General features: G+C 40.6%; 1 protein-coding gene across 8 annotated transcripts in view; it reads right to left on the bottom strand.

The window, feature by feature from the left end:
- PTPRC (protein tyrosine phosphatase receptor type C) overlaps nt 1-17,904 on the bottom strand; it is a 125,778-nt gene that overhangs the window by 90,869 nt on the left and 17,005 nt on the right. The window lies entirely within an intron of this gene.

Genomic DNA, 17,904 nt, shown 5'->3' with positions numbered 1-17,904 from the left:
AGGGGGTTTTGCCTCTGTAATGGAAGCAAAAGCAAGGTCTTTTCATTTATTTAAAATAAACACTTCATTCACTCAGTACATCTTTTCAAATCTCTATTACGTATACGATACCATGCTTGGTGCTATGGACACACAATCCATGGCCTCAGCCCACTTACAGCCTAATAGAAGTAGCAAGTTAATCTAGGCACAGTCATAATAACGACTACCGTGCACATAGCACTTAGTGATGTATCGCTTGGATATCCTTACGTGAATCAAACACTATACCAGGCCATCTACAAGATCTGGAAATATGTACCAGACATATATAAGCTTTCTCAATCGTCATGATCGTATAAGGTATGTAGAATTTGTGAGTGGCAGAGACAGTATGGCTCAAGGTCAATTCTTTGAACCACCTGGCTACAGCCACACGTGCAGTGTGCTAAGTGCTACGGTGGAGGGAAACACAGTGTGCGATGGAAGCAGAGAGAGAGAGTGCCTAACCCATTCTTGAGGTAGCAATAGAAGACCCCCTGACAAAAAGAAATATCTAACTTGAAAGGGAATTAGGCAGGAAGGGAAGATGGGTCCTTCAGAGAAGGAGAACATTATGGTTCAGAGCTGAGAACCTCGTTCATCTCAGAAAGTAAGAGCTCTTCGTGGCTAGAAAACAAGATGTAAGGTGGAAAGGGGGCTAGAAATGTTTCTGGAAGGGCTGTGAGATGCTGCTGATGAAGGCATCTTATTATATGCCCAGAAGTTTAAACACTATCCACGGGAAACAGGAATTACTGTAGAGCTTTAAGCACGGAGCAATCCCACTCAGGGGTTGCAGAGTAGAGTTTAGGCAGCAAGAGGAGGCTATGGGTTAGGAGGTTGTAGAAGGTCTTTAAACAGCTGTTAACATACTTTCAGCCACAACTAACAGAAGAAGAAAAAAGACACCTCAAACAGGATACACAGTAAGGAGTTTATTTATTTCATAAAAAAAAGGATTAATTCAGTGACTCAATAATAGTACCAGAATCCAGATTTCTTCCATATTTTTTTCTCTGACCTTCACAGGGTATGGGCCTAACTGCTCGGAAGGTGTCAAAATGACAAGGAGTCACATTTTCAGAAAATAACAGCCAGAGACAGGAAAGGGGCCTTGGCTTCCTTTGCCTTCCTTTTAAGACTAAGGACAGTTTCCCCAAACTCCTTTTATATTTTGCTGCTCTAAACTGCATCACAAAGAGAATGTAGCTGCCATGATTCACATGGACCAGTCAAGACCCAAGTTTTAGCTCACATGGAAACAATGAGCTCTCGTTGAGCTTCAAGTCACATAGAAAGGCATAAAGAGCTAAATAATTAAATAAATACAAAATAAAGTTTTGTTTTTTTTTGTTGTTGTTGTTTTTAATGAATGTCCCATTAACTAGAAAACACAGAGGCATGGGGGATAATAACAACCTCAGAGACTACTGTAGGCAGCGGAGTGGTCTGGATCAAGGCTGTGGCTATGGAAGCAGACAGAGTATTTCAAGAGATATGAAGAAATTTAGAACCTGTTCTAAAGTCCTGGCTTGGGCAGCAGTATGGAAGCCAATAGAATTCACTGGCATAGGTAAAATGGCAGCAAAGCAGGTTAAGGGAAGCAGATTTTGAGTTCAGTTTTGGGAATGTTGTGTTTGAGAAGCCAGTAGGTACCTGTTGAAGATGCCTCGCAGGCACACGGGTGGACAAATGAGCCTTAAACACAGAAAAGAAGGCAAAGCTAGAGAGGTTGGTGGGGAAGCCACCACTGACAGAAGACAAATGAAGCAATGGGGGTGGGTGATATCACCCAGAAAGATGCCAACACCATCGTTTAAGGAGCTCTTCCAGAAAGAGGAGCCAGAAGGTTGGGATCAGTTTTATGGAAACCAAGGGAGGAAAGAGTTTCAAAAGGAAGGAAATTGTCAATAATGGCCAACGTCTCCTAGAGGTGAAGTAAATGCTCAAGCTTGGTCTGTTGGATTTAATTTTTTAGAATCTGGGGGCAGAGCCGGCAACTCTAGTGTAAGCATGCACGTAGTTTCAGTGGCGTGCTGGGAGAAAAAACCAGAAAGAGGTAGGCGGGTAAGTGAATGGGAAGTGAGAGAGTATAGACTGTGAGGCTGGAAAAGAAAAAAAAAAAAAAAACTTTGAAAAGTCTACTCAGTTGGTAGAGCATGCAACCAACCTCAGAGCCATGAGTCAAGCCCCACATTAGGCATGGATCCTACTTAAAAAAATAAAAAATAATAATAATAAAATAAAGAGTCTGGAAAGGAGAAGAAAGTGCTAGTGAGGAATAATTAGACACATGGAGTGAAGAAAAGGTAGTTATTTGTTCATTGTACTTCTTATAGTTGTCCCAAAATTGTGTTTTGATGATTGTGTTTATAAATGGTTTTGGAGTCTCTGGAAGTAAAGCTTTGGATTTGACAAATGTAATGTGACATTAAAATTCTTTAAAAAAAAAAAAAAAAGCTTTAAAGAAATCTCTCAGGGACACCTGGGTGGCTCAGCAGTTGAGCGTCTGCCTTTGGCTCAGGTTGTCATCCCAGGGTCCTGGGATCAAGTCCCGCATCGGGCTCCCCGCAGGGAACCTGCTTCTCCCTCTGCCTGTGTCTCTGCCTCTCTCTGTGTGTCTCTCATGAATAAATAAATAAAATCTTTAAGAAAAAAAATAGAGAAATCTCCTAATGCTTTTAGGATGCAATAGATCCTTAGGGAATTTCTTTAAGGTTTTTTTCTTTTTGAAGTCTCTGTTAAGTATCAAATGTGTTCAAAATGACCTCGCATCCTATTTTCTACATATTCCTTCAGTGATGTTTCTTTTTAATGCCATCATTAAACCCCAAACTGATCAGGTTTCATATTTAGGAATTTTAATACCTAGTGGGGTTGGATAACAATAATAAGTTATTATAAAAATGTTGTCATGGAGATTTTGTCTTCCAGTGTCTTTCCTTTAAAATGCTAAAGAAAATCAACAATAGAAACATTCATATTTAGCATTGAAGGCTGCGTCTGTCATGTGGACCCTAGCTGAGCTATGCCAGGAGTATATTTCACTCATGACCTAATTTATAAAATGTCTATGTCACTGTCAAAACTCCTGAGATAAGTATAAAAGTAAATTCAAAGCAGAAGCTAATAATAATAGTTGAGTTCCTTCAGCATGAAAAAAAAATAGCATTTGCCCTTGCAATTCTGAATTAAGATGCTCATAACAGAAAATTAAAAGGGCAACATATTTTAATTTTTCTTTACTAAAAGTCTTTTGAGTGAGGCCAAAGGAATATTTGATTGAAATTTATTCTCTTTACAAACATAATTTTCAGGATGATAAGAACAAAAGGTGGAGAAGAAAGTATAGTTTGGGAAAAAATGACTCCATTATTCATTGGACTTTTCAGCTCAAAGATTAGGTTATTAGTTCAGTTGAAATACAACTTGATTTTTAAAAATTCCCCAAAACATTCCCCAAAAGTGTCATTGTCCAAGAAATAGGTTTTTCATTTGCTTGTGGGTGGGGAAGGGGTTCTGGATGAGAAGCTGCATCTGTTTTAACAGAACGGGCAAGTCAAGGATTCGTCATATCCTTCATTTTCCCATAGGATTCAGCAGCGGGATGTTCAACGACAGTTAAATCGAAACTTTAAAAACGTGGAACTTTAAAACTGAAGGAAAATATTTTTAAAAAATATTTAGCTTTTAAATCTAATTAAATAATTTCTTTCAAAAGAAGTCAGTCCATGCACATCTCAGATTATGAGTTGAAAAAATCTGGATCACACATCTCCATTATCTCCCATCCCCTACATAAATGAAGTCTATAAGGAAGTGTTTCTAAGTCATCAGATCATTTCTTAGAGAATCAAAGAAGTTATTTTATTTTTCTCAGCATGTGATAGCTTCTAGTTATGGTCAAAAAACAGACGTGCTCTCATTTTCTCTGTAAACACATGCACCATGAAGATATACCCATAATCTTCACCTGCTGAAGAGAGCAATTCATGACCAACTGGTTGGACGTAATATTAAGACGTATGAAGGTTAAAGAATGAAGTTACTCAAGGGTTTTTTTTTTTTTTTAATTTAAATCTAGTTTTATGAGGACATAGCAGATTAGAGGTAGGGAGGCCCCCATGGTGCAAGCAAGGAAGGCAGAAAGCATAAAAGGAGGATGTTGTGTGCAGGTGGGTGTGTGAGAGCACCGGAAAAGCGGGCAGACAACCAATGTGAGCGTGACCAGTCAGAGATAAAGAACCTTGCACAGGAATCTGGCGCCAGAGGAAACAACAGTAAGAATTAGTCATTTCCAAACATACTCTAAAATGTACCATGATTTGAATTCTGAAAATAAGTGTGTTCATATTTTTGTGGTTATTATGCAAACACTTAGCTATTTCTTTGTAATTTTTGCCCACTGCGATAGTTGTGGGCACTACTTCAACCGTGCTATTTGCACAGAAGTCACTCCTTTGAAACTCTTCCCATTAGGCTGAATCATACAAAAGGGTTTCTTTGTAGGTCACCAGCAATGATCACATATCGGTTCCACGTTTCAGGCTCTGATGTCACGTGTCACCCAGGGAACATATATGAAAATGCCTCTTGTGGCTGCTTGTGTTACGGATGGATGGGAGGGTTGTGTTGAGTGCCTCGAATCTTCCATCAGCATATGTCTCTTCACCACGGGGCTCCAATTCTTCCATTGGGAGAAATGGATTCCTCGATCCTGAAAGCCTAGAACATCTATATGTGCCCCTTGAGGCCTGGTGTCTCTGAGCTCCATCTTTCTCCTCTCCTTTACTTCTGCTCTTAAATGTGTACCCTTCCCACCTAATCTGGAAATGTCTTTGATTTTTCCTGGAGTACATTTTAGCTGCTGCTATAATTCAGTCTTCCCCATTAAAAAAAAAAAAAAAGGATTTTTATTTATCTATTCATGAGAGACAGAGAGATACAGGCAGAGTGAGAAGCAGGCTCCCTGCAGGGAGCCCAATGTGGGACTCGATCCCAGGACCCCGGGATTATGCCCTGAGCGGAAGGCAGATGCTCAACCACGGAGCCACCCAAATGTCCCCTGTCTTCTCTTTTAAAATCACTTTTCTTGATACAGAATCTACCTAATGCTGTCTCTCTCATTCTCATCTTAACCTTGACCATTTGACCTTGATCATTTTGTCTTTCCTCCAAACTAGGCTATTGGGAGTATTAACCTCAGTTGGTTTTTGCTTGCCAAAAGCAAGGGCCCTTTTGTACATCCTTAGGTCCCCTTACTTCCTTCTTCTAAACGCTTTTTCCCCTTCTGAGTAGTGGTCTGGGAGGAGCTTGGCAAAAATCGAAGCACTCAGTTTGTAAGCAAGTCCGTACATCAGAGGGCTTACCGACCCCCCATCTCCTCTGTGGGTCGTGTCCTCCCTGGTCTTCCTCAGCCAGCTAATTCCCGTATGGCCTATAAAACCCTACGTTCGATGACAGCGTATTTTGCTACTGCGTCCCTCTGGATATGTTTATATAAAACTCATCACATTGTGTTTTTACCTTTGGTTTGAGTACCTGGAGTGCTCTTCCCCCAGGTAGCCACTGGGCTGGCTCTACTTTCTGTTTGTTTGTTGTTTTTTTTTTAAGATTTTATTTATTTATTCATGAGAGACACACAGCAAAAGAGAGAGAGACAGGCAGAGGGAGAAGCAGGTTCCATGCTGGGAACCTGATGCGGGACTCGATCCCAGGCCTCACACCCTGGGCCGAAGGCGGCTCTAAACCGCTGAGCCACCCTCTACTCTCTGTGCTTTGTGCAGTGCCCACCTCCGGAAGCTATGCTGACCATGCTACAATTAACATTCCACTGTTTTGTCCTTTTACCTCTGGCTTCTGCATCCAGGGTTAACTACAAACGAAATCCCTGAGTAATTTTCTAACATTTCCTTGTTTGCTCTGCAAGCAAATATGGTACCAGTTGGCTCCCTCTCCCTTGGTTTTGCTTTTGTCACCATATTTTCTCATGCCCTATGCTGCCTACAATGCCTGTGACATCTTAGGGTTTAAATTCTATTAATTACCTGAATATTTCTCTGAACATTCCAGCTTTCATTGGTATCTCTTTCTTTTTTTTTTTCTCTGTTTCCATAGCATGCTGACAACTCCTGGTTGGCATACCTGTGTATGTGTCTTGTCCAACAAATAAAAGCAACATATTTTCAAGGCAAACGGTGTGACTTTTTCCCTCTATGCTCTTCCCATCGTGCTCACTGCTTTGTGGGTAGTAAGAATTCAGAAACACAGCTCAAATGACAGAATGAGTGGATAAATGGCCCCATTTTCTGTTATCCGTTGGTAATGCCAGCAAGCCGAAATCTTGAATTTCCAAAGTCACTTGGCCAAAGAAGTTGGGATCTTACATCATCACTTATTGTAAGAGAGAACAGTTCCCATCAGCCAAGCTTACCATTTTTTAAAAAAATCTGTATATATTGGGAAACTTATCTGAACAAATGGCCTGATACAGATTCAATCATAGGCAGTGACCACCAGCTATAGCAACTAACAGGCAACAGTAAGTACTCAAAAGCCATTCACAGCCCCATTCTTCATTGTCTAACTCTACAGTAGAGTCTGGAAAGCTAACGTGTCCTTTCTCAGAGCTTCCTTCCCACCCCTTACAGAAATGGATGGCCAAATGATGCATTTCTGACCAAAAAAGGGAACACACTGTCTTTTGGAGAAGGCTTTCATTCCGAAATAAAAAATACAGAAGCTCATTAGGAAAAATCTCTTGCCGCTCTGTCCTTCTCTTTCTTCCTGCCTGGAATGCAGATGAAAGGTGTGGATGCGCGGCAGCCATCAAGAGACAGGAGATGGCTGGCACAAGGACAAAGGCCTATAGTATAGGATGGTAGGGAAGACACATGAAAAGAGGTTGGATTGCTTAAGCCATCCTGATGCCTCTGTGCCAGGCAGGGACTACATTCCTCTAGATCCCCAGCTGTGTAGCTCTTCTTTCGAAATTTAGAAATTCTAATTTAAAATAGAATTACAGTTAAGCCACCAGTAATTCTGTTTTGTTTGCCAAATGGATACAAAGCTGACTGATACAGTAACCTTCAGCAGCATTCTTGCTGAAGTTTCTTGCAGTCCTCTGAATTCAAGCAAAAATTGCATTTAACTTACGAAGACAAATAAAAACGAATCTACTATCTTAAAAAGTAGATCCGCGGCAGAAGTATGTATAGTCTACCTTGAAAATAGTGCTGTAGGATCACTTTGCTCATGGACTACGTTATGCTGTTAACTTCCGGGTCCGGCCTCACTAAGGCTGGATAAAAAAGCTCTATTGCAGACCCCTGCATATGCAAAACCCGCTCTTATAGATCATCTCTTAAGCTGAGTTTCATAGATTCACAGAATCCTTAGTTTTACCTTTGCTTCAGCATCTAGACATGTTTGGCAATTGCTTCCATTATTTCGTTGTTTCATAAAAATAGAATGGTCTTACGAATATTTTCTTGCAAAACTTTGGCCCTGAAAAGATTTGTTCAGGCCCGAGAATCCGCCTGGGGGGCACCATGGTCACCAAAAGGATCTTTCCCTTGTTTCCTGCCCTCTCCTTCCTACACCAGTGAGAAAACCTGCTCCTCCACATGCACGTGTGTGTCCTATTGTCCAAACGTCTCGGACTAGAAATCCACGACGCTCCCTACATCTTTATTGGAGCAGATTGAGAGAGAGGGAGCTGCCCTTCGCAGATGAAGATAAACCAGGGGCAATATAAACAGTGCGCAGGCATGAGCTTGTCTTTCCAGGACAAGGAAAAGGTTCCTTGGAAGGCCCCCCACTCCCATTTTGTCCTCAGTGTGCCAGTCAGAGGTTACTTGCCAACAGTGCAACACTTTGCCAAATACACTTCTCGGGCTGTGCGATGGTATTTATTGCCACGCTCTATATGGGACGTACTGGGACCTGTCTCCTGCGTCTATCAATCCCAGAGGGTAAGGATCCAAGAAAAGGGGTCACACCAACTGGGTTCAGAGTTTTTCTGTTCTTGGAGACACATAAGTGCTTGGAGAGGTTGGGATGCAGGTATCATTACAGTTACCTTCGCTACCTCACCATGGGAAGCTGCTCACACTGGGCTGGCCACTGCACAGGGTACCCTGGGGACTTTGCTCTGTGCATCACTTACTGTCTTTGCCTCCACCTGGCTCTCACTGCACTCGTGGCTAACTGGACTCCGTTAGCCCATCCCGGTGTCAAAACATGCCCATCAAAATGATACCAAACAGTAGAATGTATTCCCTTATGAACTATAGTCAAATGATCTATTAGGCCCCGATAAAAAGCGATAGGAATACTCCAAAGGAGTCCCCCTTGTCCTGGCTCCAATCCCACTCAGATTCCAAAGGTACTCTCCAAGTTGGGAGACCTGAATTTTTCATGACGGGTCCCCCAGAACATCAGCCTCAAGAGGAGAAGGATCATATTTTCTTCTTTCTCTTATCATAAACCACTAATGATATAGGAGTATCTGAGGGTCAAACGGAAAGAGCTATTCAAGCATTTCATCCAGTGTTAGAATCACAAGGAGCGAGGAGGAGGGCCGGGCCAGTGGGAGAGTCAGTCTTTCGCTTGGCAATCTGGCAACCTTCAGGGTCACGTTAGCTTCAGAAAGGAGATTTGGGGTTCCTTTCCAAACAGCCTTGACCCAGAGCTTCGCACACACAAGCCTGAAATAAACTCCCGAGACAAAGATGGAAAACAGCCCCTGGCACATCTGAGTTGGCACTTTCGGAATTTTCAAAAAGTATTTGCTAAATATCAGAGTTGGGATTTTTGAAATTTCCAAAAAGTATTACCATTCTCCTTGATGTTATCATCAAGTAGCATGACTAGTAAAAATCATTAGTTGACAAAGGAAAAAAAAACAAAAAACAAAAAACAGTGGTTTCCTACAGGGAAACAGCTCCCACATCGGGCCCCAATGAGACAGTAGAAAGGGTACAAGGAAAAACCGTGTTCTCTGAAACCTGTTCTCAGAAACGTAGGTAGGGGCTTGGGTTTTCTATACACATGATAACTCTAAGTCTTTTCTTCCCAACCAAATATTTTTTTATGCTGTCAAGACACTTCATAGGCCAGAATTCAAATCAAACAGCTGTTTTGGACAAATATTTTCCCATTCTTATACATTTCCCTTTCAAATGTGGGAAGATGGTCTGTTCCTTATTTCTCAGGCCACAGGCATCGTCTGGAAGAAGCAGATCAAAGTCCCACATTCTCACCTCAGTTATCCACAGAACAACCTTCCTAAAACATGCAAGCTGACCTGGATATATCAACATGATACTAGACACTGCCTTAAATCCTATAATTTCCTTCCTCTTCATCCCCGGGTCCTCCTGCTACTTGACATACTATTCCTTAGAGGACCTCAAGGCATGTATTGGGGGTGGGGGGCAGGGGAGGAGGCACAGTTCCAAACTGCTGCAAGTGTTTATTGCTACTATGAATTTTGAAAAGTTATTTTGCTTGTGTTCTCTTATTCTGCTGGTAGACAGGTAACCTGCTGTCGCGCAAAAAGGAATAATAATAAAAAAAATAATAGCACAGCAAGGATCATGATAATTACTGACATATATTTAACACTTCCTGTGTGGCAATCATCTATTCTTCAGTACGAGAGAGGTAGATACTCGAATTATCACCATTTACTGACAAGGCGCAGAGGCGGAGCAACTCTCCCAGAGGAATATAGTATGTGGCAGAGCTACGGTGTAATCCAGGTGGTCTAGTTTTTAAAGTCTGCCCTCTTATAAAAAAAATAATAATAAAAAATAAAGTCTTAACCAACCCTAAAACTACCTTGTAATTGATATGATTTATCAAGACCACCAGGTCAGCTCTGCATTCAGGGGGAGGCCACGGGTCACCAATGTCCACATCAGGTCATTACTCAGCAGACTAAGTAAACTGCTCAGGGAAGTTTCCTTTGACTGGTTCCAGAAGCTTGCCAGCACCTTGAATTGTTCAGGCTCAGGATCGCTTCCTTCTACTTCCACAAACCCACCTGTGCCTTTTTACACTTCACAAGAAGTTTAAGCTCATTTAATTAGATAGAAAAACCTTGCAGCTAAAAGTCCTCTCATGAATTCTATTTCTTTTCTTTTTCTTTTCTTTTTTTTTTTAAGGAAAGAGAAAAAGTTAAAGACCATTATTATTCAAATGGTTACCACTCCCAGCTTGGGTCAGCTCCCTTAATGGACCGCAAAGAATGAAATGCAGCCAGGTAGAGAGGGGAGCAGGTGTACTCAGCAGGGCCCAGGTCGAGGGAATTCAGCAAGACACAGAAGAAGGAAATTCAGGCCTGCCTGCCAGGCCATTGTGTGGGGAGGACACCCTCGTGCGACAAGAGAGTGATCACAGACTTCGGAGTCTCTTGCATTTCCGAGCTGTGGAGACCTGGGAAGCAAGACACAGATGCTCCATTCCTCCCACTGCAAAGGGGTTGGTGCTCCAGCTGGGACCCTGGTCATTCAGCTCCTGACTCCCACCTTTGCACAGTGGGCACAGGGCAGTTCCAGCAGCTGCACAGAGGGAGTGGTTAGTCCAGAAGCAAGTCCTCAGAGTTCAAGGAGAAGCCACAACTTTCATAACTCCTCTGAGAACACCTAGACGACACAGGTACAGGGGCAGGAATGCCTGGAGGACACAACTGCAGCGGTCAAGCAGCTAAGAACATGCCCCCTGTCTGTCAGGCTGTCCTCACAGAGGAGAGAGGGAAACTACCCAGTGGGTGGAGGGGCACTGTGATGTAAAGCTGAAAAACAACAACAAAAAAGCAAGAAAATCTGGAATAAGGAGTGGATGCTTTTTGAGGTCTTTGAGTCTCCATAATTAGTTGGTTCCTTCCTCCTTGTCTCTCCATTCTCTTCCATGTCTCTCGTCGCTACCCAATAAGCCACTCCTACGGATGACATTCCAGTTTAAAATAAGGGGCGGCTGGGGGGGTTCAGTGGTGAGGTGGCCAACTCTTGATTTCAGCTCATCACAATCTCAGGGTCCTGAGATGGAGCCCCCAGGTCAGGGTCCTGAGATGGAGCCCGTCACTCAGCGGGAAGTCTGCTTGTTCCTCTCCCTCTCCCTCTACCCCCTCCCTCCACCTTGGCCCCTCTCCCTGCTTGCACTCTTTCTCTAAAATAAATGAATCTTTAAAATAAATATCGCTATTTATGTTTATAGTAATGTAGGCTTCTGTTTTATTTTTGTCTGTTTATCTGAACACACAGCTCCCAGAATATTCCCACTCCAAATGACTCTGGGATGGAGTTGTTTTGGACAAAATCCTGGCTCTGTTTTCTCTGAGCTATGTAATCTTAAACAATTTGTCTAATTTCCTCTGTAACTCCCATCCTTTATCTGTAAAGGGGGGGAATAATAAATATATGCACACAGGATTATTGTAAGATTTAAATAAGTGGATGAATATATGCATTAAGCATAGCATCTGGCACATTTCAAATACTGACTATTGCCTGTGATTGTTATGATTATTCTTGTTGATATTGTTATTCAAATAACAAATACAGGATGGAGGAAACACATTACTTGAACCTGGTGAGGTCTGACTCTGAGATGGCTGGAGTTTAATAAAATATAAAAAGTTGGATAACCAGATAAACACAGTAGCTTCTCGCTAGCCATTTTTTGGAATGTGTGTGTGCTGAGTCCACCCCAGATCCCTGAATTGCTGAGTCCAGTCTAGGATATCATACATCAGCAATGAAGTGGACATCCAGGAGTATTCAGAAGAGGTTAACCCGAGGGCAGGAGGTAGGATGGGATGCCATATAGCCTGCCAAATAGAGAAAGGCTATGTGAAAATGCAGGATATCTTTTTCTAAGAACAGATGTGTGAGAATACAAGAAATACATTTCAATACTTAAAAAAGTATTATATGGAGGAAGTATAGTCCTATTCTATGCAGCTGTGAGGGAAAGAGTTTTATCCAGTTGGTTTAAGCCATTGGTTCTCAAAATATATTCTGGAGACACAGAGGGTTCCCAGAAACCTTTTAAGGGGACTTCAAGGCCAAATTATTTTTATAATGATACTATTATTTGCCTTTTTTCCCCTTACTAGTAGAAAATACATGCTTTTAGGTGTTGTATGGCCTAGGATATTGCAACAGATAGAATGTAAGAGCAGATAGGAGAGTCTAAATATCCTTCCACTCAGGGAAACATTCAAGAAATTCATAAAAATGTGGAATAGCACCACTATTCTTATTAAATCTTTGTTTTGTAATTTGTCATTATCTTTTATAAAAACATGCTATTTAGGGCACCTGGGAGGCTCAGTCAGTTGGTTGAGCATCTGCCTTTGGCTCAGTCATGATCCTGGGGTCCTGGGATCAAGTCCCGCATCAGGCTCCCGACTCAGCAGGGAGTCTACTTTTCCCTCTGCCTCTGTCTTTCCCCCCTGCTCATGCTTTCTCTCTCTCTCTCTCAAATAAATCAATAAAAATCTTTTAAAAGTATGCTATTTATATCAACATGTATTGGGTTTACTATTATTAAAGTAATAGTAAGTAATTATTCTTCAATTTTCAGTTTTAACATTCATTGAGATAAATACACATATAACCCGAATGAAGAAAAATTCTTCAGGGTCTATAATTATGTTTAAGAATGGAGTTTATATTCTTTTTAAGACCATTTAAAGTATATTGAGGTTAAAATGTTTGAGAACCACAAGTTTCAGCCATAGCATTGATTTGGAAACCACAGATTTCAAATAATTTGAGCTATTCACCATTATACTGGGCTTTTCATTTTAAAAAGCCATGTTTGAATTTATATTCAAACAGTGAGGGTTTGTGGTAGAAGGGATTACATGCATTGACCTTCATGGCCTCTAAGATTTCTTTCACTCAGATAGTATAATGCCCCTCCAACAGGAATTGAGAATATTGAGCTTACTGAGAATATTGTTCTCAAAAGGCTGCTGTGAAAGTTGGTAGATAGGCATGTGGTTAGGAGTGGAAGTTTTGGGGTGAAGCAAAAAGTGAAGAATCCCAGTGCAAGATACAGTGCACTTTGAATCACTGTGCAGCCAGTAGGTTCTCTGAAGATAAGGAGACTCAAGGGTTTACTGCCAAAGTCACCCAGAATTTGTAAGGGGGTCTCTTCCTGGGAGGATGGACACCGGTCTCCATGATGGCTTCCCAAGTATACCCTAAACGTTCCAGATACTAACATTTAAGAGTTTTTTAAGAAGGACAATTGACAGACGCACATGTATTTACTCCTCTAGACTACATCACAGCTGCCAACCTGGTAACCTCAACGTATGGTCCTCGTTTTAACATTTGTATCAACTCAGAGTATATCTATTCCTCTCTTCTTCTATATAACTTGGAATAAAAATTTAAACACAGCTGCACAAAAGACAAGCGTACAGACCACGTGAATGCAATTCACAGAAGAGAAGCAAATGATGATATGTGTAGGAAGAAAACAATAGCTATCACATTAAATGCAAAATAGAAATTTTCAGAAATACCAGTTACACTTATAAAATGAATATATGTTTTAAAATGATGAAATTAAATTCTAGCAAATATGTGCAAAAGGAAACTCAGACATTGCCGGGAAGAGCAGAGGCAAGAGAATCTTTCTGCAGAGCTGTTTGTTACTATGCATGAGGAGACTTAAAATGTTCCTGGTCTTTGAGGAACAGTCATGTCAAGTCATGTCAAGTCATGTCAAGTCAATGACTTTGAGGACAGTCATTCCGAGCCTGGACTCTATCTTAAAGAAATGGTCAAATGCCTATGGACAAGGGTTCCTGTATAACTATATGAATTTAAAAAAAAAACTGCCAAAATATTCTTCTTTGACTGGAAACTAATGAACTAGTTCCCCAGGAAAAAAAAATGTTTTATTTAAATTCAGGTACCCCATATAGTACATCATTAGTCTTAGATGTAGTGTTCAATAATTCATCAGTTGCGTATAACACCCAGTGCTCATCACATCACATTTCTGCTCCACAGGAAAATTAAACAGACCACCCTTCAGGCCCAAATGGGCTGGTCATCAAACATGCATCATCCATTCCTTCAGCTAGTCCCCACCGATGGTGGTCATGGAGTGAGCATGCGGGGCCTCCCCATGTGGAACAAGAGGGAGGGGCACATGTCTTGTCACTGCTTTGTATTCTGTTCCCTGGCATAGAGTGATACATGAATATCTGTAGAAAGGACGTCCGACTTTCCTACAAAATCAGCAAATTTGTAGCTTATGACAAAGCAGGCGCCAGGTGGTAACAAGCAGAAGTCAAAATTTGAAGAAGCTTCCACCTCCTTCTTAAAGACTGCAGACTTATTTGGATACTACTTTAGGCCCAGGTCTCATTGGTCCATTCTAATCAGCCTCTGAGTTTCCGACCTTAATGAAATAGAATGTCACATCTCGAAAAGTGTTGGTTTTACATGAAATAACTTGGTCTTTGATTTTTAAGTTCATCATTAAGACTCTTTAAAAATGTTTATATTGAAACGTCTTGTCGGGAAGGAAAAGCTCTTTTTTCCCCCACTTTACCACCCCAAATGCAGAATGTGGCCTGCCAGTGTGGGTATTTGCTGCACGCTTCCGAAAGGTAGGCCCATACCGTGCACGCCACTTAACATTCTCCAATGATTGGAGCAAAAAATACTTTTTCTTCTAAACACTTTTACTCCAAAGGGAAGGGGGAACTGGATTTCTTTTCTGATTGTTAAGAAAAGCAACCAGATAACTGTGCTAGTCTCTCTGAAGTTTCACCGGGGGGGGGGGGGGGGGGGCAAATTATCATAATTTACCAAAAAGAAGCATAAGAAGAACAGAAAAGCAATTCCATTAAGTCTTGTCATATGTACTCATGTGTGTGTGTGTGATATGTTCCATTTAGTATCCCAAATACCAAAGTGTTAACCACCTTTTTGGGGGTGAGAGGGACAGGAAAGCATAGAAGAGGCATAGAAAATGTGTTACCTTCATCCTTAAAAGGTCAAGCAAAAAAAAACTTCACAACTTGTACCACTTCACATAGAAGAAATATTTTTTCCATATACTGGAGATTGATGAGTCAGGGTGAACATTCTAGGCTATCCATGTCATTTCGTCTCAAGGAAGCAAAGCACTGATGTATTGTGCTCCTTTCATGAATACCATTACCCACATATTCCCTTATTTTATCCCCTCCTTTTATAAGAAAATTATATAGTAAAATAATATTCAAGTTCAGGAGTTCTCCATCATTCTTTCAGAATATCAGTCATGAATATTGGTCTATCTACTACACAAAATAATCTAAAATATTCCCATGATACCGAATTATTTGAAAAAATTATAGGGGTTCATTCATTCATTCATTCATTCATCCATTTCATTATTAATTCAATAAATATATGTTTAAAACCTACTCTCCAATGTCAGGCACGGAAGATATAAAAAGCAAAGAAGGAAAACTTTCTTCCTCAGTGGAGCTCACGATATTGTACAGAGAAACTAAAAAGTGAATAAGAAAGGGCATTCTAGTGAGACGGGGGTCAGAAAGATGCCCCTGCTGGCACGTGGGATGGCTTCAATCTACATGACCTTACACCTCTTCCCTGGAAAAGTGAAAAAACAAAAACAAAAAAAACCTGTTCTATTGCACAAAGCTGGTTAGTGGATAAGCTCAGTCTAACACACTCATTGAATAACCATGATTACACTCCTTTCTGTATAATTATGGAAGAGATGGCACCAATGCATACCTTTATGGGGTACAGAGGTAGCCCGTGGCGATAAGAAACCCAAAAGCATTCTCTTGGGATGAGGACAGGGATGTTAAAACATGAGCAGTAATTCTGATTGGATAGAGGGTAGCTCTAAAGACATAATTGAAGACATAATCCAGCAGTGGAGATGCAACACCAAAGTGGACATTTAGCAAAACTGGATTTTCCTCTCAGACTTCTGGTATTTCCATTCGGGTGGAGATCGAAAAAAAAAATAGAGTAAAAATTTTCTCACAGTGTTTTGCAACTTCTGCTTCCGGACTCAGTCAGAACCCAGAAGTAGCAACAGAGATCAAAATGAAAACGTTTATTTTTTAAAATGACAACTGATTTTCATCCACAAAACTGACTATGCTTTATTAAGGTATGTTTGGAATTTTAGGTGAATATCTATAATGAATCTATTTTTACATAAAATGAAAAAAAGTAGTTTATTCATGACATCCTTTATTATAGCTTGGGGGAAAATTAAATCTCCACTGTTTGACCCCAATAAAAATAGAAAATAGTAAGGCTTATTAACGTTGAATTTCTTTAATGGAAAAAATCTAAAGCACTAGTAATAATCCGATGACAGTATCCAGTATCAGAAAAATATTTTTTTCTCCATTCATATTTTATCAACTAGTAAAATTAGAAAAGTTGCATTTCTGAAATATTATAAACACTGTAATTAGGAAAAAGACCCAGCTAATTTTCTCTCCTCCAGTAACCAAGTATTTTGGATCTCAGTCTAAACTTTGCTTTACTGAAAACAAGATAAATCACAATATTTATTTTACATATGAACACACATATATACACTAAGTGTATGATGCCCTTAACTCCCTCATGGTGCTAAAATATTCTATAAAGTCAAGAAAAAGATCTTCTAATTTAAACAAAATCGATTTCCTCTCTCTAGTTTAGTCACCTTGTCTTGTGCACTTTACTATTATTTCCGGATAGAAGTCTGCCCACTTTAACAATTTCTAGTCACAGGATGTGGCTGCCTCAGGTTTTATCTCCATCTGGCAAAACACAACCAACCTATTTGAGCTCTCAGCTCCCACTTTGTCGCGACTAAACTTTCCTTGTGCAGCCACCCCCCACACCACCTCCCCGACATGCATTCCTCCTCAAATCACAAGTAATAAAGTTCCTTAGGGGAATTTGTAGCAATGTATGACAAAGTCACCCTGTGGCATGTTGCCCAGTTCATCAGACTAGCTCTCTGGTCAGCTATCAATTGCTAGACGCAAATTCCCAATGTCCCTTTGTAGCTCCTGAGCATAAACTGTCTCTATAGGAGGCTCTTGTCTTCTATTGGCAGGTACCTGAACCCACTTGGGGGGAAAATGGGGGTGGACAAGAGAAAGAAAGGAAAGCGATAAAATCTTTTAATGTAAACTGAGAGTAGTAGGAACCTATTTCTTCCCTGTGCAAAGGATGAAAATATACCTGCGATCCTTTTCACTATGAAATACCTAATATTTGTTCTAGAGAAGTCTTACTGGAAATAACTGCCCTAACAGTTAAAATGGTCTTAGAAGGAAACATGGATAGTGGACACCTATGATGTGTAGTGAGTCTCTACGATGGCTAAACTGTTGTTGTACCTTTTGGTACAACTGGTAAATACACAGATAATTCTTACGTGAAAAAGTTATGCCAATTACATTGAATAGTTTTGATATTGTTTTGTTAAGTCTTCCTAATATTTAATATTTCATTGCTACGCTAAGTTTCTTACTTGTGAATATTTCTGATCTTTTTTTTTTTTTTCTAAGTAGGCTCCATGCCAAGATGGAGCCCAGAGTGGGGCTTGAACTCACAACCTTGCGATCAATGCAAGGTTGAGCTAAAGTTCAAGAATTGGACACTTAAACCATTGAGCCATCCTGGCCCCCCTGATCTTTTTTTTGTTGTTGTTGTTGTTGTTTCCAAAAATTATAGGATGCCCCCTTTGGTCAATGTAACAAGTACACAACAAACCTCATGGAATAATGCTTAGCAAGCACTTTCTAATGAAGCACCCAAGACTTAGGCATATACTCTAGACTAGCACAGTGTTATTATTGGGTAAGTCCTAAAGAAA

The sequence above is a fragment of the Vulpes vulpes genome, chromosome 13 (assembly GCF_048418805.1).
Source record: "Vulpes vulpes isolate BD-2025 chromosome 13, VulVul3, whole genome shotgun sequence".
NCBI classification, from domain to species: Eukaryota; Metazoa; Chordata; class Mammalia; order Carnivora; family Canidae; genus Vulpes; species Vulpes vulpes.
The sequence above is the reverse complement of the archived record's forward strand: the minus strand, read 5'-3'. Positions and strand labels throughout refer to the sequence as shown.